Below are 27,214 nucleotides of genomic sequence, written 5' to 3' on the forward strand. Positions count from 1 at the left end.
AATACTACTGCTCCTTTTTTAGGCGCACAATTCAACATATGTCAGTGCGCTTCTTTTGTGTGTATCCAATCGGCGAAGCACAAAACGCCCTTACATGACGTTGAATAAGATCTATTTTCGTATCTTGCTATTAGCGGTGACTATATTTGACAGAGCTGGTACACTGGAGTCACTGGTGTGTGCAAAGCCCTTTTATGAAGTGGAGAGAGGAGTTGTTCTGTCGTATTCTTACATTCAACCTGGCCTTTTCCTTCAACCTGCTCCATGCTTAAGAAGACGCAGCCAAGCAAAGCTAAAATTAAGTAGTATTTTGCTTATTTTACCCCTCTTTTCTTGCGTCATCTTTCAGACTAGCGCTTACTTTTGTGTAATTTGTAAAGGTTGACGGAGGATAATAATCTGGAGTGACAGTGACCTGATTTTCTTCCGTTCCCCGCTCGTTTCTCGCTCATGTAATCGTTTGACGGTGCGGAGGAGATCGGACCCCCATCGTCCCGCCCCCCCTTTGCGGCGAAGTGCATTGAAATGTGCTGCGGACGTTTGGAGGTTAGCCACGGGGGGTATAAGAGCGCGGAGAAGAGGGCTGCAGGTGGTTCTCCATGTCTTGTTTTATTTTGTGTAGTACAATTACTAAAGGGAAGTTTTTGAGTTTGCACGGACACAAATGACTACAGGATATAGCTTGACGTTGCACAATTTCTTCAAAGTTGTGACCGTTCTTTTTCCCTAAACAATGATGACCAGAAATTAAATTAAATCGTACAAAGTTGCCGCATTTGATCATGTTTTACAGTAGTAATGCATCTTTATGATAGAGAAAAATAATCTACACCTAAATTATTCAAAACGTTTTCAGTTCGTACCTTTTGTGAAATGTTTAATCAAACTGACACTTTTAGGTAATGTTATTCCATAAATCACATGCATGTATTCTTATTAATAATCTGGTTTTAATCTGGTTTTGATCTGGGTTTCTTCTAGTTTTCTAGATTAAGTTTAGTCCTGACTTGGAGAATGTACTCAAGGCTTAGGTTGTGAAAATAATGGATAATACTTTGTAGCATAACTAATTGGTCACATTATTAGGATGTTTTATTTAGAAGTAGAACAGGAATCATCTCCTCTCTACAAAAGTACCATCCCAGGAGCTGCATCGATGCCCAGAGGGACAATTTCTTCCGACTCTCATTTGTCGTCTGTGTCTTTAAAAGAAGACGCAGCCGAGAAATGGGAATTGCGTAATGCTTTATGTCCTGCTGTGCGTTCTACAAAAGATCTCTATTCTTCTTGCAATACCCTGTGGCTATGTTTATTGAAGGACCTATACTCTGTTTATAGCGACTGTTCTGAACTGTAAATAGGGCGAGGTTGGATAAAGTTCATTATGACTAAGCAGGATCATCAGGCAACCAAATGAAAAAGTGAGTTAGGAATGTTCAATTCAGAATAATTACACTTGAAAATAAGAAAGTAAAAAAGATAATGGTTCATTGTTGATTTAGGCCTGCAACATCAAAACCAATTGATTACCGTATTTTCCGGACTATAAGTCACACTGGAGTATAAGTCGCTCCAGCCAAAAAATGCATAATAGAGAAGAAAAAAACACTATAATTTGCACTGGAGTATGAAATATGGTTGCAAGTGTGAAAATAACAAATAATATCACATAAGTCGCTCTGGAGTATAAGTATATAAGTATAAATATAAGTATAAGTCGCACCCCGGCCAAAACTATGAAAAAAGGTGCAATTTATAGTCCGGAAAATACGGTATTTGGATTATTGTCAACTAATTTGTAATCTAATAATTGTTTTCTGGATTATACAGACTCCAAACAAGCCTTTATCGCTCATTCAAAGCAGGAATTACATCAAATTACACAGGAAACTATTTACATTTTGTGTTTAGTGAAAAATCTCTCACTTTAGCTTTGTCTGGGTCACATTTAGTGAAAGTCATAGAATAATTGTGAGTTGAAGCCTTAATATAATCAGACAAAACCACAAAACGCATACAATTCAAACTGATGGCAAGTCTAATATGTATATATGGCAATAATAATAGTTTAAATTGGTTGACGTACTTCTATTCAGGAATTGCAACAAATACTGTTTTATGAATACCAGTAGTATTGCAATTCCTTGGTACTTTGTTTTTTAAAGTTTACTATACATAAAGTTACATATGCAGTACTTGTCCATAGTTGCCTTCAGCTACTCTGAAATGTACAAACCCTCCAGCTCCAGACCAGTATATGAGGGTCAAACTGGGCTCTAAATGTTTTAACTGTGACTGGTGCGACACTAAACAAACTTGTCCAAACCAGGTGCTGCGGATCTGATCCGTAGAGCAGCTGGATAATTACATTGTCCTTATCTCCGTCAGCAGGCCGTGTCTTCAGGAGGAGCTCACAAACACTGCAGAGGTCAGAGGTTGCCGTGTGTGTCCGTCCGGGCTGTTTACAGATCTGTAGCAGAGTAGGACGAGTCGTGAGGTGGTCCTATCTCCAGCTGCCTCTCGTTAGCTGTGTAAACCTAAAGACGTGTTTCAGAGCGATCGGGTTTCATCTTGTAAAGACTCCAGCGAGAAAGTGGAAATGAGCATTATTTCCCCTCAGATTGTATCAGTTTTAGGCATTAATTGGACTAAAATTGTTGTAATGCACCTGAAAGTGTCCCTTTAGACCCATCCTTATGTAGAAATCAGAATTGTTGCATATAAAGCCTTGATTTTTAGATGGTATTCTATACAACTGGAGAAATCCAACTGAATTTGAACCAAAAAGGATTTGCAATTAATTGACAATTCAATAGTTTCAAATTGTCCCATATTTGGGGAAATCTAGCAGTCAAAATTCATGTTGAAATATATTGTTATTTGCATTAAATATCATTAACATTAGAGTGATTGATCATCATTAATGGGATCGTTTTGTCTTTCTCCATCTGGTGTCTCAGAGCGTGTGTTGAGGCAGCTGTATTTAGCATAGATTCCTTCCATTGCCATTATCTAAGAGCTGGAAAAAGATGCACACAAGGTTGAAACTCTTGTCTCAATATCTGTGGAGATTGGATCCAGCAAACCACACTTTGACCTACTTTATAGATGAAGTAGGTCATATTGAGGCTAACATTTTTCACTGAGGAAAACCCAAAGTTTAATATTGCATGGCTCGACGGCAAGAAAGGTCAAAATGAAAGGGTTCAACCAATCATCGTGCAGATTATGAGACCTTGCTGAGTCAATATTTCTAACTCCATTGTATTACAGCTGAAAAGGACCATTCAGAATGCCATGGTCGCTCTGACTGTTCAGCTCTCTTACCTTTGCATATGTTCAATCGGATGACTCGTCGCCAGCCCTGTCCTTTCCGCCTCCTCTGCAGTGATGACATTCAACGAACTCTGTTGCTGCAAAGGAGAAATGAATGGAGCTTAATTGTTTCCTGTCATTTTGTTTAATTTTCTCTGAACTGCTGTCTGAGGTCCCTGAGGATGTTGAAATGCCCCAGGTTTAGACCAGGGGTGTGTGCGAGCCTGTTTGTATAAGGTCCTTTTAATGGTGCCCAAGGAGACCTGGTTTAGTCCCGGTTTTGATCTGGTTAAGTCCTGTCCCTGTCTTTTTTAGGACTTTTTAAGACATGGCTTTAATTTAGTCTGGGTTTAGACCAGGATAACCAAGTTTTTAAAGCCCAGTACTCACCAATCCACCATTCACCACAGATCAAGGACCACATTGTCGTCGTGCATCCAAACAACCCTGAGCTTAATCATCCGCATGGCCAACCGCGTGGCCATGAGAAGTTCTTTGCATGTTTATGACACGTACTCTCGGGATCAGAGGAAAGCTCCATGAGGGAAACAAATCACTCATTTTATTCAAATCAAATCAAATCAATTTATTTTTGTAAGGCCCAAAATCACAACAACAGTTGCCTCTGAGGGCCACAGGGAGAAATGAATCAACAATGTCTGTGGTGGCGATGGAGTCAGACAATGTCTGTGGTGGCGAGGGACGATGTCCCAGGGTCCTCTGTCCTTAGACTCTCCTTCTCGGCCAGGAAAAACTACAAAAAAAACCTCTTTGGGAAAAAAGCGTAGAAACCTGGAGGAGTTCCAGTGAAGGAGAGATCCGATTCTCACAGACGGACAGACGGACACGAGGGAGACTGGAGCTGGACCCACTCTTCAGGCAGAAGAGGGACCGTCTGAGTCGAGCTGGACCCACTCTTCAGGCAGATGAGGGACCGTCTGAGTCGAGCTGGACCCACTCTTCAGGCAGAAGAGGGACCGTCTGAGTCGAGCTGGACCCACTCTTCAGGCAGAAGAGGGACCGTCTGAGTCGAGCTGGACCCACTCTTCAGGCAGAAGAGGGACCGTCGGAGGCGAGCTGGACCCACTCTTCAGGCAGATGAGGGACCGTCGGAGGCGAGCTGGACCCACTCTTCAGGCAGAAGAGGGACCGACTGAGGCGAACTGGAGCCACTCTTCAGGCAGAAGAGGGACCGTCGGAGGCGAGCTGGACCCACTCTTCAGGCAGAAGAGGGACCGACTGAGGCGAACTGGAGCCACTCTTCAGGCAGATGAGGGACCGTCGGAGGCGAGCTGGACCCACTCTTCAGGCAGATGAGGGACCGACTGAGGCGAACTGGAGCCACTCTTCAGGCAGATGAGGGACCGTCCACACAGGGCAGGGACCACTTCACCAGGGGAGGGGCATCTGGGTCCACAGGTCCTCAGGAGTGAGAGAAAGAAAAGAAGGCGGTGAACAGTTTGCAAGTGGAATCAAAAAATAAATATTGTTTGATAGCATAAGTAGTCAGAAGAAGAAGAGGATAGTGCTCAAGCTGTCATACTTCCCCCAGCATAGTTACTCCTAGGGCAGCGTAGCTGAAGCTGTGGGTTTATGTTTCTGTTCCTAACTACTCTGACCATAAGCGATTTCGAAGAGGAACGTTTTAAGCCTGGACTTAAATGAAGAGACTGTGTCAGCATATTTAACATGGGTCGGGAGCTGATTCCATAACACAGGAGCTTGGTAGCTAAACGCTCTACCTCCTACAGTACTTTTAGAGACTCTTGGCACCACCAGAAGGCCAGCATTCTGAGAGCGAAGAGCTCTGTTTGGATGATATGGTTCTATAGCATCTTTGAGGTCGGATGGGGCCATGTCATTTATGGCTTTGTAGGTCAAGAGTAGAATTTTGAATTTGATTCTAGACTCGACGGGGAGCCAGTGAAGAGACTTCAGCACTGGCGTAATGTGCTCTCTTCTTTTTGTTCCTGTTAGTAATCTTGCTGCTGCATTTTGAACCAGTTGAAAGCTTTTTATGGAGCTTTTAGGACACGCTGCAAGCAGGGAGTTACAGTAGTCTAATCTAGTCGTTACAAATGCATGGATAAGTTTTTCGGCATCACTTTTAGGCAGGATTCTTCTGATTTTGGCGATGTTGCGCAAATGGAAATAGGCTGTTTTACTGTTTTTTATTGAGAATAGCTTCTCAATTACCCACTCTCCAATAGCTACAAGAGCACACGCTGACTTTAGAATAATGTTTTGTACCAAATATATCGACAAGCAGGAGAACAAAGTGGTCCAATGACCCTAATGGCCTGCTGTATTTTAATATCAGCAGAACTACATTTCAGGTGTAATTTGAACCTGATAATCCACATAATGCACTAGGAAAAGTCTTAAAAGATTGTGTTTCCTATTCAGAAAGGTCAGGACAGTGCACTTCAAGGGCAGATGACATCCAAACAGACACATTCGGCCAGCAGTGTCACCTTCCACCAGCGAGTGACGGGAGGATTGGTGTGTACTGAGCTTTAGGGTGTGTTCATATTCCTTCTTGTTTGGTCCCATTTTGTGCTGATGACGTAGACTAGGTTTTACCCTGTTCAAGTCACAGTTTAGTGATGGTTTAGTTCAGGTTTTTAATAATTCCAATTTTGTGGACGCACACAATAGTAATCGCACAATTCCTTAGTCATATTTGTTAAAACCTTTTTAATTACTACTGCATCTTGAATTTAAACGCCGTCAGCAGCTTCATAAGGCTGTGTTGTAACTGCATAATAACTTCTGCAAACATCTCCTTGTCCTTGACGCTAATAAGGATGCACAGCTTGGGTATAAGCCTCTTGCTTGATAGGATTTGACCAACGGGAGAGCCTCCTTCCTGGAAGACAGTGGTTGTTATTGATTTCATATTGAATAGTACTGTCTTCCACGTTGCAGAGCTTATCATATTGTTGGGAAAATGGATAACTTGCATTTCTTCCAAGGTCAAGCCAAGACGCGGTTATTAATTTTAACAAATGGCTCAGGGAGACTTTGTACCGGGATCACATTTGTATTTATAGCCGTGGGTCTGTGGGAGTCTAGCGTGTTATCAATCTCCGCATGCCCCATCACCGCGTTTCCAATCTACCGTAATGAAATCAAGACTCCCCCCACGGGTCCTCCAGGTTTGTGACCCAAAACGTGGGTTGCCATCTCGCTGACATTCTTCAGAGCAGCTGTAGTTCAGAGATAAGGAGCACAGGAATAGGGAAATCGCTGCTTATTTGGGATGGTGCTGTAAAGTCGTGCCAAGCAATAAGATTAAGGACAGACTCTTTCCTATGTAGCCTTTTTTTTTCTTCCCGAAACCAAACTTGGGGAAAAATGCAAGGTACTCTATTCATTCCTTCATTCACAGATATTTTAACATTAATGCGGGTGGACTTTGCTGCCCATTCACTGCAGAGCCCTTCCTGTTGGCTATTGTGCTCAGCCTCTGCACTATATTGCCATAAGGATGCATGCTCATTACAGAGGCTTTGTCCGCTAACAGCCAGACAAAGGAAGCATTACGATGACCCAGCATGTCAAATGTAGATAACCTGCGGCGTATTGGCCCAGTTTAATGGCCCCGGATTGTTCTGCGACAGATACCTGGTAAATAGGACTTGCCAATTAAGGAACATGTATTGAAATTCAGGGGACTATGACAGGTTTAATAGAAATATAATGGCTTCAGATGGCTTTATGAATCAGGGGAGATGCAATATGGTTAATAATCTATACCAAAAGATATGCATACAGGCAAATAATGGGCTTGTAATGTTTGCTTATTGACAAAATGCGATTTAATGGTTGCATTGAAATGGCTAAAAATATTTAAGATAGATTAGATAAGAATTCTATGCCAATGTAATAACACTATTTAACAATTGCCACATTTTAAAGCTTAAAGTTCACCAAAAAGGGGTGGGCAATATCGAGAATGATGAATATCTCAATACTTTTTTGTAGTATGATGATGATACTCACAATATTATGTCAATTCAACAGAAAAGTGTTAAAATGTGTCTATAAATGTATTAGTTTAATGTTTAAGTAGTCAAACGTGAATGGAAATATCTATTGTATTGTGTTTCTATAATATAAGCTTTTTGCAAATCTTCAAATGAGAGTTCACAATATTCAGACATTTTATAACGTAGTCTTATCATCTAATACCTAACAGGCTGGGTTTGACTGTTTTTGAGTGTTATTCATTTCCAGTGAGAGGTAAAATGGATAACAATACAATATCTCAGCTAAAAACACGCACACAAAGATGAATTGATCAAAGTCATATATGAATGGCACATAAAATGCAGACTCGGGAGGGTTAATACCGACACTGGAAAACTCAATTACGTACCACCCCCATTTCTCTGCATGTTCCATGACAAGCTTCATCAGTCTCATCCATCATATCATGTGTTTTTAAACGAGCGCCCCATATTTCCGCGCGCCCGCACTCCTGCCCCTCCCCCCCTTCTACGGGACGCCCTCATCAGATCACTTCGAGAGGTCAAAGGTCGCTCCATCACTAGAGACCCTCATGTCGGGTCACATCAGCGCTTGATTCGTAGCGATGCAGAGGGGGAGGGGCTGCGTGGAGCAAGGTGCGGCGGCACAAAAGGTGGGTTCTGCAGACGGCAGCACCCACCCGTCGCACCACGTTTTATTTCATTTATACAAAGCATTTCAGGTGAGGAACAACAGATCATAACAAAGCACAGATGAAGCATACAATATTGGTTATCTTTTAATAGAGCTGCAACAATTAATCATGACTGAAAAAAATGATTCGTAGTTGTTTTTTGATTGCCTAATAGTTATATGGACTTTACAGGCTTAAAACACACACGAAAATACCTTTTTTAACATAGACGGTGACAACATTAAATCAAAATGTCAAAAAAGTATTACAAAAATATCAGATTTGTATCAATAATACACTTTATTCATAAATATTTCAGTCATCATATTTCAACCTCTTTGTGGTTGATGATTTATTTAAAAAGTCTCAATGTACAATAGAAATTATGGTTTGAGTGTTCGACCAAGGCTTTATACTGTACAAAACAATATGAACAACACTTTATTAATATAGAAAACAAGAATCACATGGAAAAACTGCCCAGACATGGACTTAAGATCTTCTGCAAATTATTTTTCCATCGAGCCATTTATAAAGCTATTGTTTGTTCTTCAATAAGTCATCTGTTATTACTGCAATTCTTTATTTGACAGCGTTGCTAACACCCCAGTCAAACATAAGATGGAGAGATCACCTGCTGCTGAGGAATGCAGAGTTGAGGTATTTTTACAACTGCTGACTCCGTAAAATGTGCCTGTACTCACTTTGTGGTCAGCTGGGGAAAATATGCAGGACATATATAGGGTTCTTCTTCTTGCTGTTGCGGAGGGGGCACTTAAACATTTACATGCCCTAGAAAAAATATAAAGGAATGTAATGTTTCTAGAGCATGATATATTTATCCAGCCATTGTTCAGTGTTATGCATAGATTTGTGTTTGGTGATGTTTCTTTGGGTAAATGTTATTATTGATATTTAGGCTTGCAATCTTAAAAGTATTCAATAAGAAATAGAACAGTTTGACCGATTTGTGTAACTAGTAGTTGTTTAAGTTTTGCTATTTTTAAAGTTTGTAATTGATAGTTTGGTCAAAAATACTGTAGTATCTGAAGCAATTATATAACAACTACATTGACATTGATAACATTTTAGGTCAAATGTAAGTAAATGAGTGGATATTTTGAAGAATCCAAAGAATATTTTGGGCAATAGTGCTGCACAGTCAATATTGCAACTAACTAAACATATTGCAATAACACAAAGGTCCTTTGTATGACAGAAATGTACTGTTTTTTTAAAATGAAAATGTTGAAAATAAGGGAATTTATTTATAATATTTCCTCATTCAGTATATATCAGCCTCAATTTGGTCTTTGGTTTGTCTTTAAGCTTTTATTTTAAATGCGTTTGACTCATATATGAACACATTTATTTTAATACAAGTGAAATATCCATGTCAAAATGTATATCAAAATATCACAGTATCGATTATTGCATTATTACCACCTATTATTTGGCTTGTGTGTTTCCATCTCGAGCCTGATCCGACAGAATATAGTTCTCACTCCTGCACAAGACAATGCCAGGTGTTAGCCCTTGCCCTGTAGACATATCCAGTGATTAGCCTGTTACAAACGACACCATAGTTCAACAGTTATAAATCCATCCACAGCCTCTTGTACCATTGTGTGTTTATGGGCGCGAACACGTGTGGGTGGCTCTCAGAGGGAGGCTCTTCTTTGACACCCTTTTAGCTGCCACACCTCCTGGACCCGCCCCCCACATGCCCTGCCAGCTGCAGCTGTTGGAGCTCAATGCACGAGATGTCGAAAATTCCTCTCGCTCTGCAATTAGAGCCAGGGATTGCTGAATAGTCTGCATTGCAATGTCCTAAAAATGCCCATGGTCCTTTCCTTTTGAGAGCAGAAAGGACTGTTAAATAGCGACTGATGAGCAGAGCTTGGTAGAGTTGCCAAAAAACGGTACCCCAAGAGCAAGGTTACTGTGAAATTACTCAAGTTTGAAGAATTAATCAAGCAAAAAATTTAATCTAGGTGCATAATGTAACTTTTCTGGTGTAACTCAATCGTGGGTATTTTTATTACGTTTGTTTAACTGATCGTAGTCGACTATGAAAACAAATTGTAATCGTGTTGTGATAATTGTACTTGGTATCTGGACTATACAGACTTTAAAAAACACATACTGGTATTTTTTATTAAAAAAAAGGCTGTTTCATTCTTAAATCAAAATTCCACAAAAGGATGAACAATTTCTGATATTCATCTATATAAATACACTTTATTTCTAAATATGATCTATCTAGAAGGCTTTAGTCACCATTTTTCAACTAATTTGATTGATAATGTATTGAAAAAGTCTGAAAGTACAATTAAAACAATCACTGACTCTGAGTAAATTATTAATATTTAATCATAGTGTCGGTGTAATCCCTCATTCGTCCAGGCGTGTTCCATAGTAGAAAAAGCTTCAGTTGTAGTCATCTGGACTCAGTTTGAAAAAAATAGACGTTTCGACTCTCATCCAAGAGTCATTGTCAATAACAGAATTTAGGTCGAGAACTCCGATATTAATACTGTTCTGTGGTAAGACAGAACAGTTCCTCCCATTGGGAGGAGCCTTCCTGAAGTAGAGGAAGGAACTGAGTCCAGATGACTACAACTGAAGCTTTTTCTACTATTTAATCATAGTTTATATTTTGTTGCTGTTATTCTGTTTATGTTGCACCATTGCCAAAGCCAGTTCAGAGTTTGAGAATTTTGAACTTTTTCTGATTCTAAAATGTAACTGGACTAAAGAAACATGAAATGCAAATATAGTCCAAAAATATGAAAAAAACAAAAAAAAAACAAATCATATCTGAAGGAGCAATGCAAGAACACAAATCATTCAATCTTGTCAACATACAGTATGGCTTTTCTCCCAGTTGCAAGAGTAACTGAAGTTAGAGTACTTTTACTTCAAATTAAGTAATAAATCCACTCTGGAAAAGTACTATTCCTTCAATAAGTTCCTCAAGTAACTGAATACGAGGCGCTTCTGCTGATGAGCGCTGAGAACGGTGAACTAACTCCCCCGTCTGTTGTGCAGTGACAGATTGTGTTTGGTGCAAGCTGCTCGTGAGGATGTGCGGGTTCCTTGGCTGGAGAAACTAACGGATTAAAAAAAAAAAAGGAAACGAAGAGAAGAGAGACCTCGTTTTAACTGGGAGGGTGTTTCTCACGCCTGACTGAGAATGTCCGCTTTGCATCCAGTCAAGTGCTGCATTGTGAACGCCACCAAAGACATGCAAATACACCCGACAGATGCACTCGTAGTTTTTTAACGTTTTGTCGAAGGAGGTAATCTCGCTCGCTCGGAGTTGGGGAGCTGTGTGCAGGGCTAAAGTGTTGACAAGGGGAGAGCCGTGTCCTCCTGGCACATGTGACGGTGGCCTGTTCTCAATAAGGCGCGATGCTGGGGACAGATAAATGGAGGCTTTTGTGGCCGGTGCCAGAGGGTAGACTTAGCGCACAATACGGACACACACAGAGCCGGGCCTTTCCAGAGAAAACGGCTAACGGCAAGCAGCATTTCTTCTTCCCGGTCACTACTTAAATGTGCAGCGCCTGGAAACACTTTTGCATTCGATCGTGGTTTTCATGGGAGTGGACCATTATAGTCTACTACCATTACATTAAAATTGTATTGAGTCATCCAAAAACGGCTGAAGATGTAACTTGTCCTACTCTTGTCTCGTCCCAAGTCCAGATGAACAGAGGCTATAATCTGGGAGATGATCATAAAAACTTCAGTACATTTAAATCTTAATTGCTACTCTATAAGGATGATTGATTATTGCTCCTTGGGCACTCATGAATTATATTTAACTATTGTAAAAGTGATAGTACATAATTCATGAAAAAATAAAATGAATTTAGAGCTCCGTACAGTGAGCTCCTCATGAGATTTGGGAGTAATTTTGACTTGAAATTCTACAAAATCTTACTAAATCGCACAGTGTAAACCCAGCTTAAGTCATCTCTAGGATAAGTGTAAAGTGTTTTTCTATTTCCCCGAAAACTTTTGAAAAATGACTTAGCATAGCTGTTATGCTATGAGGCCATTTATAAGCTTGGGGCAGCTTCATTTCTGCTGAATGTTCAATGTTTTACTGTGTATTTTGTAGTTAACTAAACTAAACTAACTGCTCAAGCTACAAACACACTTACAAATACAAATTAAGTTGCTTTTAAACATGCACTATGTAACTTTTGAGGTGGAGGGTCGACCACCTGCTTGGCTCATGGTCATTTCTCTGACAGGAATGTTCCAAAATATGGCATTAGACAAATCTATCGCCACGGAGAGAAGCAGGGGACATCACCCGGCCGACTTAGATCAGATCTGTGACTGTTGACCGTAAGAATGTTAGTTGAAATCACACTTGTAATTGAATAAATGCAGTATAAGTTTAGTGCTATTTGTGTAACATCCCAGGCGGAGGCAGATGGCGAACCCTCTACAAGGAAAGTTACATCGTGCAGCTTTAAATTACAGAGAAAAACACATTAAACTGCCACCGCTTCACAGTCTTACGGCCGAGGAAAAGAACAACCTTGCGTGCTTGTTTGGGGCACGGACAAAGTTGTGTGCAAAAGCATCTGACAAACTAGAAAATAATTCTATTAACGTTACAAAATCGAGCCACGTCTCTTGAGTCTTTAAACGTTTCGTCCAAACTCTGTCGCTGTGTCCTTCCTGAGCCCTGAACCTTACACTCTCATAATGTTTCCATAAAGTGAGCGAATGGAAATAGCTCTGGCCATTTCCCGTCCCTCCCACACGTCTCTCACACTTTCTCCTCAGAGCCGGGGACCGAAGCGGAGCACACTTCTGTAACGATGCGCACGCAGGGCTCCGCACCGCTCCCGTGTCCAGCAGGACTTTTTATTCACTCTGGACACACGGTAGCTTTCCTCCCTGCAGACCGCGCTAACAAGAGGGGCTCGGGTCAAATTGGTCACCGCTGGTCATGTCAAGTGGGTACATCTCTCAGAAAGGACAGGGGGACGTTGGTTTCGAAAAGATTGGAGATAATTGTGGTGTTTTTTTGGGCTCCCGGTGCAGTCGAAGTCTTCTTCTTTCATTGTGCATTTTCAGCCATTGAATCGATGCACTTTGCAAACCGCAAAGGCTGCAATTTTTTTTAGAAGTACCGTCATTTTCTTCAACCGACTAAATACTCTGCACAAAAACTGCTTAAGCCTGTAGTTTAGATCTGTACAAAAACACTGTCTGAAAAAAACATTGATTTGAATCCTATTATTAGAACATAAATTGCAAATCTGATCAATACTCGTCCGACAAATTGCAATTCAACACTTTAAATGTCCTTAATAAGTAGTTGCTAAGCCTGAATCATTCTCGTAATGTGTTTCTAAGTCTTTGTTCATGCTTTTATTGAGATTAATTAAGTTAATCTTTGTTTGCACGTGTCGGCGTTGCACAGGAGGAAACGGACTCGGCAAAACTCTTAATATGATTTTTTATGGAGTGTCTCCGCTGTGTGTGAAAGGACAACTGGGGCATTTAATACACAGGCAGTGAGTTTAATGGGCAAAAACAATGTCAGGTGTAAAATGTGATGAAAAAGCCATACTTAACGTGCCAGTTCACGATAGTTAAATGAGTAAAACCGATAAAAATCTTACACATACTAACGCGAGACGCCAAAACTAGAACAAAAGCAATGTAAAATGCAGCTTACACACAGGAGTCATAGTGAATCTTTAAGGAAAAAGCTGAAAGGACAGCTAACGCAACATCTCCCGGTGTGTTCGAAACAAAAAAGTAAATGGTAAATCTAATCCTAAGTGCAGTTCTTGTCAGGAAAATTGCGCAACAAAACATACCGTTCTTGTAATAGTCCATTAGTCTCCCTTCTCCTCCATGTTTGACTTTGTGTGTCGTTGTGTAGCCGTCATGTTGCGGCTGCTTGAATTTCGGACACACATTTGCATGTCATTCGTCGTCTGCATCTGGGAAACGTCCTGTCAGGTCCGGGACGTTTCTCATGTGGGGAGCAGGGCCCTGGGAACAGATGTTTCCCATGTCACTGGTGGAGAAATGCTTTGAAAATGACTCTGAAGCAAAGAGATGCCAGCTGCGCTACAAACCACTCTGTCCTCAGGAATTAAAGCTGAATCAAAGTCCTCCAAACTTGTTATTGTGTCAGGCCAAGATGTTGCTTCAAATACCAGGCTTTTTTTAAATTTCGTGATCATACAGAAAGGTTGTCACTCTAAATATGCTTGGAAAATTGTCTATTTGTGTCTTTATATAGTGTCGTCATCATATTGTTGGATTTGCAAATGACTAAAATGTTTTGTAATAATAGCAGTTTCTCTTGTTGTAGAGATTGCACAATATGGATTTTTTACTGATACTGATATTGATAGACACATTTTTTGGAATCCAAAGAGACCGAAAGCTGAGTCGATCTGCCGATTTTTTTGGGTCAATAACTATGGCCGATTTAGATCATTTTCCCCAATGATTTGATTAGAATTGACTACAAACTCGTCCACAGTCCTGTTTCACTACAAACTGTGTGTTTTTTTGTTTGTTTTTTATGTTATTTCTGACGAGTCTAATATAACTATGGACTAATGTTGAAGAGGTTGTTGACTTTAGTAAACCATTCTGTTCTGTAGTGATTTACATTTGACACATTTGGCATTTGATTTGGCATTAACATGATTAATGACAAGGAAATTACAATGTGTGCTCCATCCAGGTGGCTTTGTGTCGACTTAGAAAGAGGAACAGCACGTCAACTTTTGTGGAAATGTTCAGTATTTTCTAACAAACTTGCACAGCGACCCTCTTGAGTCAGACTTTTTGACATTCTCTCCCTGTTTGTTTCCTCTCCTCCTTGCCGCGGTGAAACAGGCATCTGGCACCTCCCGTTTCATCTCTCGCCACTGGGAGAGTTTCCACAGACTCACAATATTGCCTTTTTAGTGTCAACTCTCTCTTGTCGGCCATCATGGTTCCTCTTGCCAAGTGTCCACTAAAAGGATGCACTCTGGTCAGTGATTATTCATGTGCTAATTTTATCCTGAGACATGATCAAATAAAGCTGCGTTATCTGCCCTATTTGGAGCGAGCTCGCCTGAGCTGGAAATATCAGTGAGTGCCAACATTTAGCAAATGCACAGTTTGTAGTTTGCAGTAGAGCTCAGCTGCCTCTGGCATTTTAAAAACACAAATCAGATTTGTATGCTCATTGGAAAAGCATGTGCCAAACATGATAAAAGCACAGTTTCTGTATGTTCACATTGTTGAACATACAGTAACTAGACATGGGGTTATACTTTAAGGATGGGATTAAATATGAGACGACAGTCATGAAATAATAAACAAAAGAACCCAATTCCTTATTCACAGACTTCGTCACAAGGCTTTTCATTACAGCAATAAATCTGTAAAATATTTGGCTAATCAAATCAAAAGGAAAAAAAAAACAAAAACTGCTATAACCGCTATTAGACACTCTGCGGGGAAGCTAACCAATTCACCAACAGAGATGGGGGAAAAAACGTGTTTGTATTAAATCTGATCTGGACTCAAATCAAGAAGACATAAACCAATTCCTGGATAACACCTCCTACTGAAACTCGACCTGGAACAAGTCAACACTCTCGAAATACCAATCACTGAAAAATAACTACACTCCGCTCTGAGTCAAACACTAAATAAGAAAGCACCAGGACCGAATGGCTTCCCTGCTGAGTTCTATATACATTTTTGGTCAACCTTATTCCCACTATTCACTAGATCAATAACAGAAATAAAACAAACCCTCCGTAACAAAATCCCATCCTGCTTGAACACAGCCCTCATCCCTAAACCACGCACCCACCTGTGACACGCACCCACATCTAATTACTGTCCCATCTCACTTATATATGTTGACATACAATTTATCAGTAAAGCATTGCCTCATAGAAAGGAAAAAAAGTATACCACATATCATTAATCCAGATAAAACCGGCTTTATAAAAGGAAGACACACATTCATCAACACCCGCAGATTACCGGTGTATAATTTAATGCAAGGGCGTCCAAACACACTGGTTTTAAGTCCTTAAATCATCTTCAGACTCATTTTGACCATCAAATCGTGTTCATTACAGCTGTGTGCTTACATTCGTATGTTGGAGCTGGCTAGCTTTTGTATATTCCCCCATGGTAATTGCTGCCAGGCCGGTGCTTTTAATTAAATCTTTAATTTTGCAATCTTTTCAAGCACCTTTTCATTTGATATTTTGACCCCAGGTTAAGACCACACTTAAACCAAGCACACATTACATTACATTACATTACATTACATTACATTACATTACATTACAGACATAAGCCTATGCGCAGAGTGAATAGACAGTTTCTAAAATGGACACGGTTAACCTTTTCCTTGGCGGCGGCAGCTTCAGTGAGACATTTTCATTTTACCGGCTCAATCTCAACAACAATAAGCCAATCTGAGCGGCTGCCTTGGTCCCGCTGCTCTGAGCTCCAGTGCAGGGTTTGATTAGGAGGGAGGTCTGCTGTCACTCAAACGGGAGGACCGGGGAGGCTGAACCAGTCGCCATAGTAACAGCCCAGCGAAACCAACTCTGAGCGGGACCGAGTTTAGACCCCGCCGCCCTCACCTCGCCCGCCCCGTGCCTCCTCTATGTACTCGAGGAAGCAGGCTCACCACGCGTTTGATTAAATCAGACTTTGACTATATTGACGTGTAGTGTTATCACAATAATGACATTTTAACCTCCATTTTACCAGGGAAAAGACGCAACCGCAATTTTGAAAACACAACCGTGATCATTTTCAACAGGACATAGTAGTTTCTTTATTATTACTAATTCTGATTAAGATAATTGTAATAACTATTCAGGAACGGTCCAATCCTTTTATTCCTTTTATTCCTAGCATCTAGTTTCAAATATAACTCTTAAATAAAGTTCTTTCTGATTTTTTTTTTGTATTGATAGTGTTTGATCCTACCATAAATTTGACCAAAAATACACCAGTCGACTAATAAAAATATGATTTGTCTAAAATATCATCAACTGATTAATTGACTAAACGACTAAAGGCCCAACAGCCCTAATCCAAACCATGATTTAATAAATACGGTAAAACCCCTTTATGCCATGTAATCATGATTGTCAAAAAAACAACAACAATTTGTATTAAAACTATATCAATTTGAGCCAATATCTAAACTAAACTGAAAAAAACACAAACAATAAAACGAAACATAAAGAGAAACAAAGTTGTACCTTTCCTCTGTGGTGGAACACAACAAATATACCACTTATTTGTGTTGAAAATTACAATATAGTGTCATAACTATTATTATGTGTTGAGTCTTTTGCTTCGTACCAAAATCAAGTTTGAAATGTTATTATAGTTTGGCTTGGGACATTTCTAAATGCGTATATACAGTAATTGATACTTTTACCACATAACTCTAACTATCGCCACATATTTTCCATCCGTAGAATATTCAAGAAGTATGAAAGTGGTTTGTCCTCATTGCAGGACGAGCGGGACATTTCATTAAACAGCACCCCTCTCTCTTCGTCCCCGCCCCGCTCTCTTCGTCCCCGCCCCGCTCTCTTCGTCCCCGCCCCGCTCTCTTCGTCCCCGCCCCGCTCTCTTCGTCCCCGCCCCTCTCGTCCCCGCCCCTCTCTCTTCGTCCCCGCCCCTCTCTCTTCGTCCCCGCCCCGCTCTCTTCGTCCCCGCCCCTCTCGTCCCCGCCCCTCTCTCTTCGTCCCCGCCCCGCTCTCTTCGTCCCCGCCCCTCTCGTCCCCGCCCCTCTCTCTTCGTCCCCGCCCCTCTCTCTTCGTCCCCGCCCCGCTCTCTTCGTCCCCGCCCCTCTCGTCCCCGCCCCTCTCTCTTCGTCCCCGCCCCTCTCTCTTCGTCCCCGCCCCGCTCTCTTCGTCCCCGCCCCTCTCGTCCCCGCCCCTCTCTCTTCGTCCCCGCCCCGCTCTCTTCGTCCCCGCCCCTCTCGTCCCCGCCCCTCTCTCTTCGTCCCCGCCCCTCTCTCTTCGTCCCCGCCCCTGAGAGCAAATGCATCACAAGTCCCAGACCTCACTCGCTCTGCAGTGCAAGCGGATCCAGGTGCCCCTCATTGTCTGGCATTATTAAAAGTCCCCCGGTGGAAGCAATCAGGAAGAGCTTTGATCCTTAACACATTATGCAGTTTTAAGTTGTTGAGTTGTGTAATTACTAAGTGGGACTCAATGACTTCCGTGCCGACTTCGGTTGGGAGTTTTTTCACTGCTAATCAGATTGTGGCCCTCCATCCATTAAATATGATAATATTTACTATAATATTATATTATTTTTATGATAATAATATGATAATATTTGCTGAATAATATTTTTATTTTATATTGAGAATAACATCTCCTGGTGGGTGTTTCATGTGCACTAGAATTATAATCAGAATTAAATTGTTTAACACAATGGGTATTCTTGATAAAGCATTTTGTTTGAACAACATGTGTATTTTTGAAACAGTTAATACATTATTTTGGAAATAAGTTTAAACATTGAATTTTTCAGTCTGGAAATCACCCAACCTCACTCAACCACTTAAATAAATTGTAACTAAAATTGTGCCTGTTGGTGCGTTTTTAGGGTTTATTCCAACTAGAACAAATCAAAAACAGAGAATGATGTATCAATTTTGACCAAATCTCAAGATAAGATGTTTTCCCAGTGCAACATTGAATTGTACTAGTTAAATAAAAGCACAGATGCCACAGCTTTTAGGAGGTCATAGAGGCTGTTTTTGTTTTTCAACTATAGTCAAATTTGCAAAGAATTTCAACTCATGGAGATGTTTTCCCCTGTGTTTGCAGATGAAGGTTGCTGTGCATGTGGGCTCGTTTGTGTAATGACTAGCCTCGGTATGTAAATTACCCATAAGCCCCGGTGGTGTTAGAGGGACTCTTCCACATGTGTGTAGGCTGATGAATGGTTTGTCTGTTTTGGTGGACTACAGTGACAAGAAACTGCTAAGTGTTACCTCCTGGGGGCTAACCACTCTGCAAAATAAAAGACTTTACCTTTAAATCAAAGCGAAGAAAAAAGCCAAAGTTTCAAAGCTCTCACTAAATACCTGCGCTCTCTGCCATTAATTTAGCCCGATTAAAGTCTGCCGTTTCCTGCTATTAACACTGCTCCCGATCCAGGAAGTGCCGCAGTGTCAAATTTAGTCTTTTCCAATGAAATGGGATTATGCTCCCGTGTACGAGGAAGGAAGTGTGTCATCAGACTCTGATTTCACGTAAAGTTACCAAGTTTTAACAGGAGTCTCTGAAATTATGGTTGAGAGAAAATTACAGCCGGTGAAAATAGTTTGCATTTCAACGCTTGCTTATAATTGAAGTAAGGAAAGTAGAACTATATATTTACTACTTTGAACCCAGGATGTTTGTTTTTTACTTCAAATGAGATCAAGTGCAGAGGTAAGAGAAATGCCACTTCACTTTATACTAATTTTACTGTAGAAGTATAAAGTAATGGTCCAAGAAATTATTAGAAGAGTGAAAAGAAGTATTTGGAGAAACTAGTGCAGTACTCAAGTAAGAGGAACTATCTGGAAATAAATAATGCCAAGAATCTGATCTTTTCAATGGGACAGACCACAAAAATGTGAAAAATGTACATAATCCTATCCAAAGAAAGAAACTGAAAGAAACCTGGTTATTAGCATGTAAAACAATTTAAAGTACTTTTATCTATTATTTGATATGAAGAGCACAAATACTGAATCATATAAACCAGAGATCATGATCTTTAAAACTGTTTACTTCAATATAATAATGTCTCTTAGATACAAAATAAATACTGTTTACAGTATTTGACACAAGGAGATCTTGTGGAATATATGAAATCACATCCTACAAAATAAACTACTAACATATATACATTGCCCTGAAAATGAGACCGACGACACGTGAACGCAACACGACCGCAGCGGCCAATCAGATGCCCGCTTTCATCGATATTACATCACGGAGACCGCTCGGCCAATGAGAAGCGAGAAGACGTGCGAAGTGGGCACGTCTGTCAAAACAAAACTCAAGCGATGAAAATGCCCCGAATATGGCCAACTTATTAGTTAAATCTTGATTTTTTTCGAGGAGGGACACGCGGGCCCGCCGGAGATTCAACTGCTTGCGGGCCCCGGGCCCCCTGTCTATTTTGCAGCCTGGTTAAAGATATGTTGAGTAACAAAACCGTATATTTTCTATCTCAAACAATGCGGTTAACAAACTGACATGTACTTATTTGTTCAAGCATATTCTGTTTGAGTTACTTTCCACTGCTGCGTGTAATGAATGCGAATCGATCCCAAAAGCCCTTTTAACTTTGGACAGGTTCACAGTTACAAACACACGCTACACTTAAAACACGGTCCATTAGGCTGTCTGGCCTCGCCGCTTGCTCAACGACTGACAACTTTATCGCTGTCCTTGGTTTGCTTGAAGATATTTATCTCTGACAGTTTGTTTTAAGTGACTTCAACAGTGACCATGCTATAGAATGTGCTTAATGTGGAAATGTGTGTTTTCTCAGCAAATTTGTGAAATATCTTGAGGTTTAAGTGCCACCCCACGCTCTCTTTACAACAATGTCTTCTTCGGGGTCTTGTGAATCATTGTAACATAAAGTTCACAGCAATACAAGATCAAATTGAGGTGATTAAAGGTTGTGACAAATATATAATCCATAACGAGTCCGAGAACACGAACCTCTCCATGAACAGTGGCTTGAACTCGTTGAGATTGATCCGCTGTTTGACAAGTTAACCCATGTTTCTCGTTCAATTAACTTCTTCATTGAGAAAATACAATAAAGTGGCAGCAAGTTGAAACATGAAATGGGTCTAAATTCAAGAGCACTACATCATGTATAACTAGGCATACACGCCTTTAGTGGTTCAGTCCATTAATGGTGTCGTAGTCAACCAACGTTTTTATAGATCGACTAATTATTTTATTGTAATTACAAGGATTTATTAAGACCACAGCAGAAAGGAGAAGGCATGGAGTGAGTTAGGTGGCGTTCTGGTAGTGACTGGACAGTTTAATCTGCCTTTTCACTTCCAGAGATACTGTTTACTTTTACTTCTCTGCGCACATTGTACTTTATGCACAAGATCGTAATAACTTGGAGAACTTTGGTTAAGAATTTATTCATTCGACTTCAGCCCTGGTATCAACTTGATTTCCTCTGTATCCTCCTACTACAACTTGATAACTAAAACCAACAATACTTCACGTACTACTACTACTACTACCACTACTACCACTACCACGTATTGACGGAAAGACTTTACTTAGCCCGAGTTAATCCACTGCTTCTCGCCCATCACAAAGGCAAAGCATAACAAACATACTGCTGCTTTTTAACAAACACCGACCCCGCGACCTGCATTAAAGACACGCCTTGAGTTCATTTTCTTTTTGAGGGCCCCGGATAATGTAAGTTAAAGGATTAGCTCATGTTTGTCTTTGCCGCTTCGTTTGCATTCACCGTGGTGCGTGAAAGTCCTTCAAACCCCAGCCGGTTTTCTAAGGAACTCTGTGGTCTTGCCCCATGCTGAGGTCAACCCTTTTTCCCCTACATTTTCCTTTCTTTGCGCTCACAGACCGGCGTCCTGCTACGCTGCGCTCGCCCTCCTCTCGTCCTGGCCCCCAAAGGTACAAAAATGCGAGCTCGGCATATGGCGAGTTGATATGGGGATTACGTGGTATTGAAAGATGTCTCATTCCTATGTGTTTAGTATAAGCTGTCTGTCTCCGGTTATCTCTAAAGTTGAGGTCCAGGCTTTGGGGTTAGCTTTGTACCGTGGGCTGCATACTGTCAGGACAAGGAATTTGCATATAACAGAAAATGACAGTTTTACAGAGTCAACGAATAAACATACAGACGCAGTATATTTCCAAAGTATTGAGAGATATCACTCTTTTGTCAAGGACGTCCATTAGAGCTGCGGAATCGACTATTAAAACTATTGTTGACTGTTTTAATAATTGTTATCTGGACTAAACAGACTCAAACGCATGGCAAAATATGTTTTATTACAAAGGTGGCGGCATTATTACATCAAAATGGCAAAAAAGTGTATCAGTCATTTTGAACAGACAGTGAAGATGTGAAAATGGAAATGGGCCAATTAGGCTAAAAATATGACTTAATGGTCACACAATCATGCCGGCAATTGTTTTCTATCCCAGAAAAATACATTTTGCTATCATTTTTACAAAAGTTAAAAGTTTTACATAATATGCCACTCAGACAAAAAAAAAAAATAATTTCCTCAAAATGTCAAATCACAAATAACTCATGAGGTCAGTGCTTTCTTTGACCATCCCTGGTAACAATAGCCTTTGCCTGTTGTTTTCTTTGGCTTGTTCTTCCTGTTGGTCCCTGGAGCTCTGAATGTCATGGTCCCCCCTCTGTCCCCCCACTACCAGCAGCTCCTGACCCCCACCCATCGCACCGCCACCTACTTTCCCCTTTACATATGCTAATGCGCCCGTCCCATTCAGCTGTTGGGGGGCTTTGTGGCTGGAGGAGGGACCGAGGCACTTTGGGCATTAAGGGGCAGCTGTATGCATTTCTCCAAGTCCACTCTGCGGACTCTACTACACTTTTCTAAACTTTTTCCACTCTACGTTTTTGGATAAAGTTGCAAATACATCTGCGTTTATTTTAACGGATTTCTCTTTGGAAGGTTGGCAAGTTTGTTCTCCTTGTTTTGCGGGAGGGATTGCTCGGGCTCAACAAGTGGCTGATGGATTTAATGCATTTGGATTGCTTTGTGGGCTCTGCGGCTAACACAGCGTCCCGTCCTCTGCTGGGATTTATGGCTTGGGTGGAAATGGTTCTCTGTTAATAAGGTAAGCAAAGGCGACTGCTGACAGCTATTGGTGGCAACGCTGTGTACTTGTCATTCCTTAGTTTAAGTAAAGGAGATGTTGAGTCCGGCTTGTCTGACTTTAGTCTTTTGATCAGTGCTGGTTTGGATTCTAGATTAGACCTGGTTTAGAAAGGGTTTGTTCTTTCTTCAGATCAGATTTTGTCCCAGTGTTGTTAGTTAAGCACACAGTTTGGACCTGAGCATCACTATTTATCTTGTATATAACTTTGCAAAGTATTTGATCATTCCTGGTTTAGTCCTGTTCTGACTAGGGTTTTTAAAAAATAGTATAAAACCACATGGTGATATTAAATAAACGACTATTTTGTTGGGTTCAGGAGAGATAAATTCCAGTATCGCGATGACACTAGTCCTGCTTTGGTCATGATGTAGTCCTTTTTGTCTTTTCACAATTTACCTTGATATGAGGCAAAACATATAAAGTTGGCTGGTCTGTGCTGTGTATGAAAAAGATGTTGAGTTTGCGATTTGGCAGCAGCAGCACAGAAAGTCCCAGCGTTGTGAATAAACAGTGATTCATCAGTATGTCCGCTCTTAGGCCTGTCCTCCCTGCAGCTATCTTCCTGTTACATCCCCCGGCTCGCAGCACTTAATTGTCTTTGAGCCTACAGCTGCGATCCACAAGCCCAAATCTTACACTTTCTGCCAGATTTCTGTCAGTAACATCAGCCTTTGTGTGAAAAAACAAAGTCTGAAAAGAACTGCTGACGTGACAAAGATGGGGCCGAGATGTGGAGTCCTGACATGTTGGAGCTGTCTCTGTGTAGCGTGTGTGTAGCGTGTGTGTGTAGCGTCTGTGTGTAGCGTCTGTGTGTAGAGTGTGTGTGTGTAGCGTGTGTGTGTAGCGTCTGTGTGTGTATATATTGTGTACATAAAGTGTGTGAATGAATGCTCTTCCTGACTGACACGGGTGGACTTTTTGCACGGGCTCATGGCTCCTTACTTTTCAGTGAGAATGTGACAATGTGGACTGTCATTGACCTCCACTGTGCGTCTCCAGATTTTCTCACAGCTTTCTGCTACAGAGCCACTTCACACCATCTCTCCTTCTCTTCAGTCCTCCTCCTCAGTGCCGACAGGCAGCAGGCCACCGTGAAACGGCGGGGGATTTGTGTCAATGGAAATTGGTGGCGGTTTATTCTTGAAGCCCAGTGGGCCACATCAAACCTGAGCGTCCCATGGAGATGAGGCCGGAGCGGGCCCGTCCTGAGACAGATGGTCCCTTCTGGAGTGGGGCCACCGCGCACTGCAGTGTCCGTGGGGTTCTAGTGAAGCGGCCAAGACCAAACGCACGCTCCTTCTGTTGGAGGCTCAGAGCTGAAACCTGAGACATTTTCACTGTGATATGAACGCTTGTGTTCGGAGGCTGCAGTTACATAATGACAACTGACATTTAACTGAGCGCTTCATAATGTCTGGATCATCACAAATAACACAATGTTCCCTTTAGCGGCAGTGAGCTGTGTTTATTAATGACACCAGAACAGAGACAGTGTGTTTCATTAATGTCCGACATGACTGTCAGTTTGAGCCTTTTACCGCTCCTCCTGCGCTGCAGCGTCGCTCCTGTCCTCATGTGAATAAACACAGAATCTGCTGGCCTGTCTGTTTTCATTCTCAGCTCTGCCTCAAACTAAAGGACAATGGCGGTGTCCTGCCGGGCAGGCGCTGGGCTCAGGGCCAGCTGGCAGCGGCGGGACACTCCCTGTTTCAGAGGCACCTCAGCTCTGCTTCAAACCAAACCTGCTCCGACTCTGCTTTAGGACCAGACTCGCTCCAGACAAACGGAAGGCTTTCTCTCCTCCTCTTGATGGACCGTGCACATCGGATAAACACCCTGTCAGTGAGCAGCTACCTCCAGCTCTGTCTCCGAGCTAAGCCCCACTTGATGGATCGCAGTTAGTAATTATGTTAATCTTGGCACAGAAAGGTTGTAATTCCAGAGCAGCTGCTGTAATTTCACTTTATCAATGCCTGTCATCTTAATGCATTATTTGACTCTGGAATCCACAGGCCTGAGACCTGATGCACAACCCCACTTTATATGGCAACAAATGTGTTCAAATTCCAGTGTGGATGTTTCATTATTGCTCTGCTTCAGGGACAGACCGTATAAAATTGTACCCGGTGTAGCTACAGTGTTACTTTAAGTTCTCACTTTAAACAATGTCATTTGATTTTGGCCGAAAGCTCAATTTGAAATGTTTTGCATATTCAACCTACTGTGTCTTCAGGCTTAAAACAAAAAAGTATAAACCTTAGAAAATCTGAAACTCAATATGCACAATAATTGCTGAAGCCTTCCCGTTTCCTCAGTATTATTCACTTTTTAGGTTGAAGAAATGTGCTGATTTAACAAAGGTTCAGTGACACCAATAGGCTTAAGATCATGATGTTTCCTCGATCCGATCAATGTCTTTAAAGTCCCACATTGGCGTTTCCAGAGCGACCAGGCTGAAGATATGTGCGGTCATGTTGTTTGGCTTTAAAAAAATAATTGGATTTACCTTGACTCTCTGCCTCTTTGTTCTCCTCTGGCCTCTACACTACACACAAAGTCGCTGCATTTCAAACCACTCCATTCTGGCAGCTCTCCTTCGCTCTGTGCCATGTGTTTGGTATTATGGGATTTGAATGTGTGCGAGTAAGATGAAAACAATTTGGCGTTTGCAGTAAATACATTTAGGCAGGTTGGCACTGACACTTTAGCAATTTGAACTCGGCTAAATGTAGACTGTTCCTCATCGGTGCTGCTGCGATGAGGACGGATCTAGAAATATCCAGCAAACCACAAAGTCCAAGGCAAAGCAAACGGCAATCTTTTGTGTAAATCTACGGCCAAAGGGGTAAATGTTGACAGATGAGGTGTGGCTGTGACTGAAGCGAGCCACAAGTTCAGAAATGATAAGAGCTCTGATGCATTTGCACCCTGGTCATGTGACTGCGTCCTTCTGTATTATGTTACTCAGTTGTACAAGTTTGAGAATTTTCTGTAAGTTTCTGCTTGGGGCTACCATCTGATACATTTTATAATCCAACGTTTTAATGTTTTAAAACACGCACAGGAGCATTCACATTTGAGAGAAGACTGAAATCTGAGCTGCAAAATTAATCCAAGAATCGCGTGCATTTCAGAACAAGTTTGTAGAGGTGTAAACTACAGGGTTACACATTAATAGACACAATATTTGGTTGTTTTTTGGAGGAATTTGTTACTGCGACAGTACTAGTAGCCTTTTTGATTTTAATGCAATATATTTTGCAGCTCTTGTCTCTGGTGCTGCCAAAACATTTCTTAGTTACATCATTTCTAACTATGCTATCGTGGTTATTACAATTAAATGAAGAGCTCATTTGTAACAGATAAGAGCCCTTTGGGAAAAAAATAAAATGTCAAAAGCTTATAATGGATTCTCTTTCTTGCAGTGTTTTCTAAAGTCAAATCTAATTTAGTGCAATAAAAATATTATTATATTTCTCCTTGAGCAAGTCCCCTCAAATATTATTAATAGGTAGAGGCTGATGTCAATGAGAAAAACCACTTAGACACATTTTTTCAACTTTTTCTTTTCAACTTTTTTATAATAGCAGTGCATTTGTTGTACCTCTCTGAATTCATTTTAACAAACAAATCATTAAAGATTTCAGCCAAAGAAGAGACTTAAATACCGGTAAACACAATTACTTACAGATATTTTTAAAGTACTGACAAAAACTTTAAAAACTCTTGCTGTGAAGGGCCTTGCTTCTCCACAAACTTGACTTGCAACTTTTATAGTGGAGGACCTGTCACCTGCTTGTCTCCATGGAGATGTTCTTAATTTACCTGGAGAATGTACCAAAGTTTGTATGTAACTTTCCATCGCCACAGAGTAATGCAGGTGGCGAGTCCGCTTGCAGGAACCTTATGCAGCTTCAAAAACTCTTGTCTTGAGGTCGTGGTTCACAAAAATATGATCTTAAAAGGATCATATTTTCGTATTTACACCGACATCTTAAAAGGAATGTTTTTTTTTTTTACCTTTGACAATAGCACAACATATAGTTTATTGTTACAGCCCTGGTAAGCTGTTTGCTGTGAACTTAAGCTTGAATGGCTTGTACATATTTCAAATGTATTATGAGCTTAACACATACAGTGCTATCCTTTTATCTTGCTGCACTCCAGACCGTCTTATCAGTGAATTAAGTCGTTTCCTTTTACTCCTCATTGGATTCTTGCCCCTGCAGTGAAGCTTGCATGTTATAAAACGATTCAAACT

At 41.1% G+C, this 27,214-nt stretch overlaps 1 protein-coding gene across 9 annotated transcripts in view; it reads left to right on the plus strand.

Annotated features, from left to right (window-relative positions):
* sipa1l2 (signal induced proliferation associated 1 like 2) overlaps nucleotides 1–27,214 on the plus strand; it is a 145,625-nt gene that overhangs the window by 13,332 nt on the left and 105,079 nt on the right. Inside the window, exon 1 of one of the 9 annotated variants that reach the window (XM_072437440.1) lies at nucleotides 22,652–22,911. The exons of the other annotated variants lie outside the window; for them this stretch is intronic. The gene's annotated coding sequence lies outside the window, so the exon portion shown is untranslated. Of the gene's footprint in view, nucleotides 1–22,651; nucleotides 22,912–27,214 lie in introns of those variants that run through there. 9 annotated transcript variants of the gene reach the window in all.

Source organism: Eucyclogobius newberryi, unplaced genomic scaffold (assembly GCF_026437365.1).
Source record: "Eucyclogobius newberryi isolate DKJ021-1_F unplaced genomic scaffold, fEucNew1.0.hap1 SCAF_8, whole genome shotgun sequence".
Taxonomy (NCBI): Eukaryota; Metazoa; Chordata; class Actinopteri; order Gobiiformes; family Gobiidae; genus Eucyclogobius; species Eucyclogobius newberryi.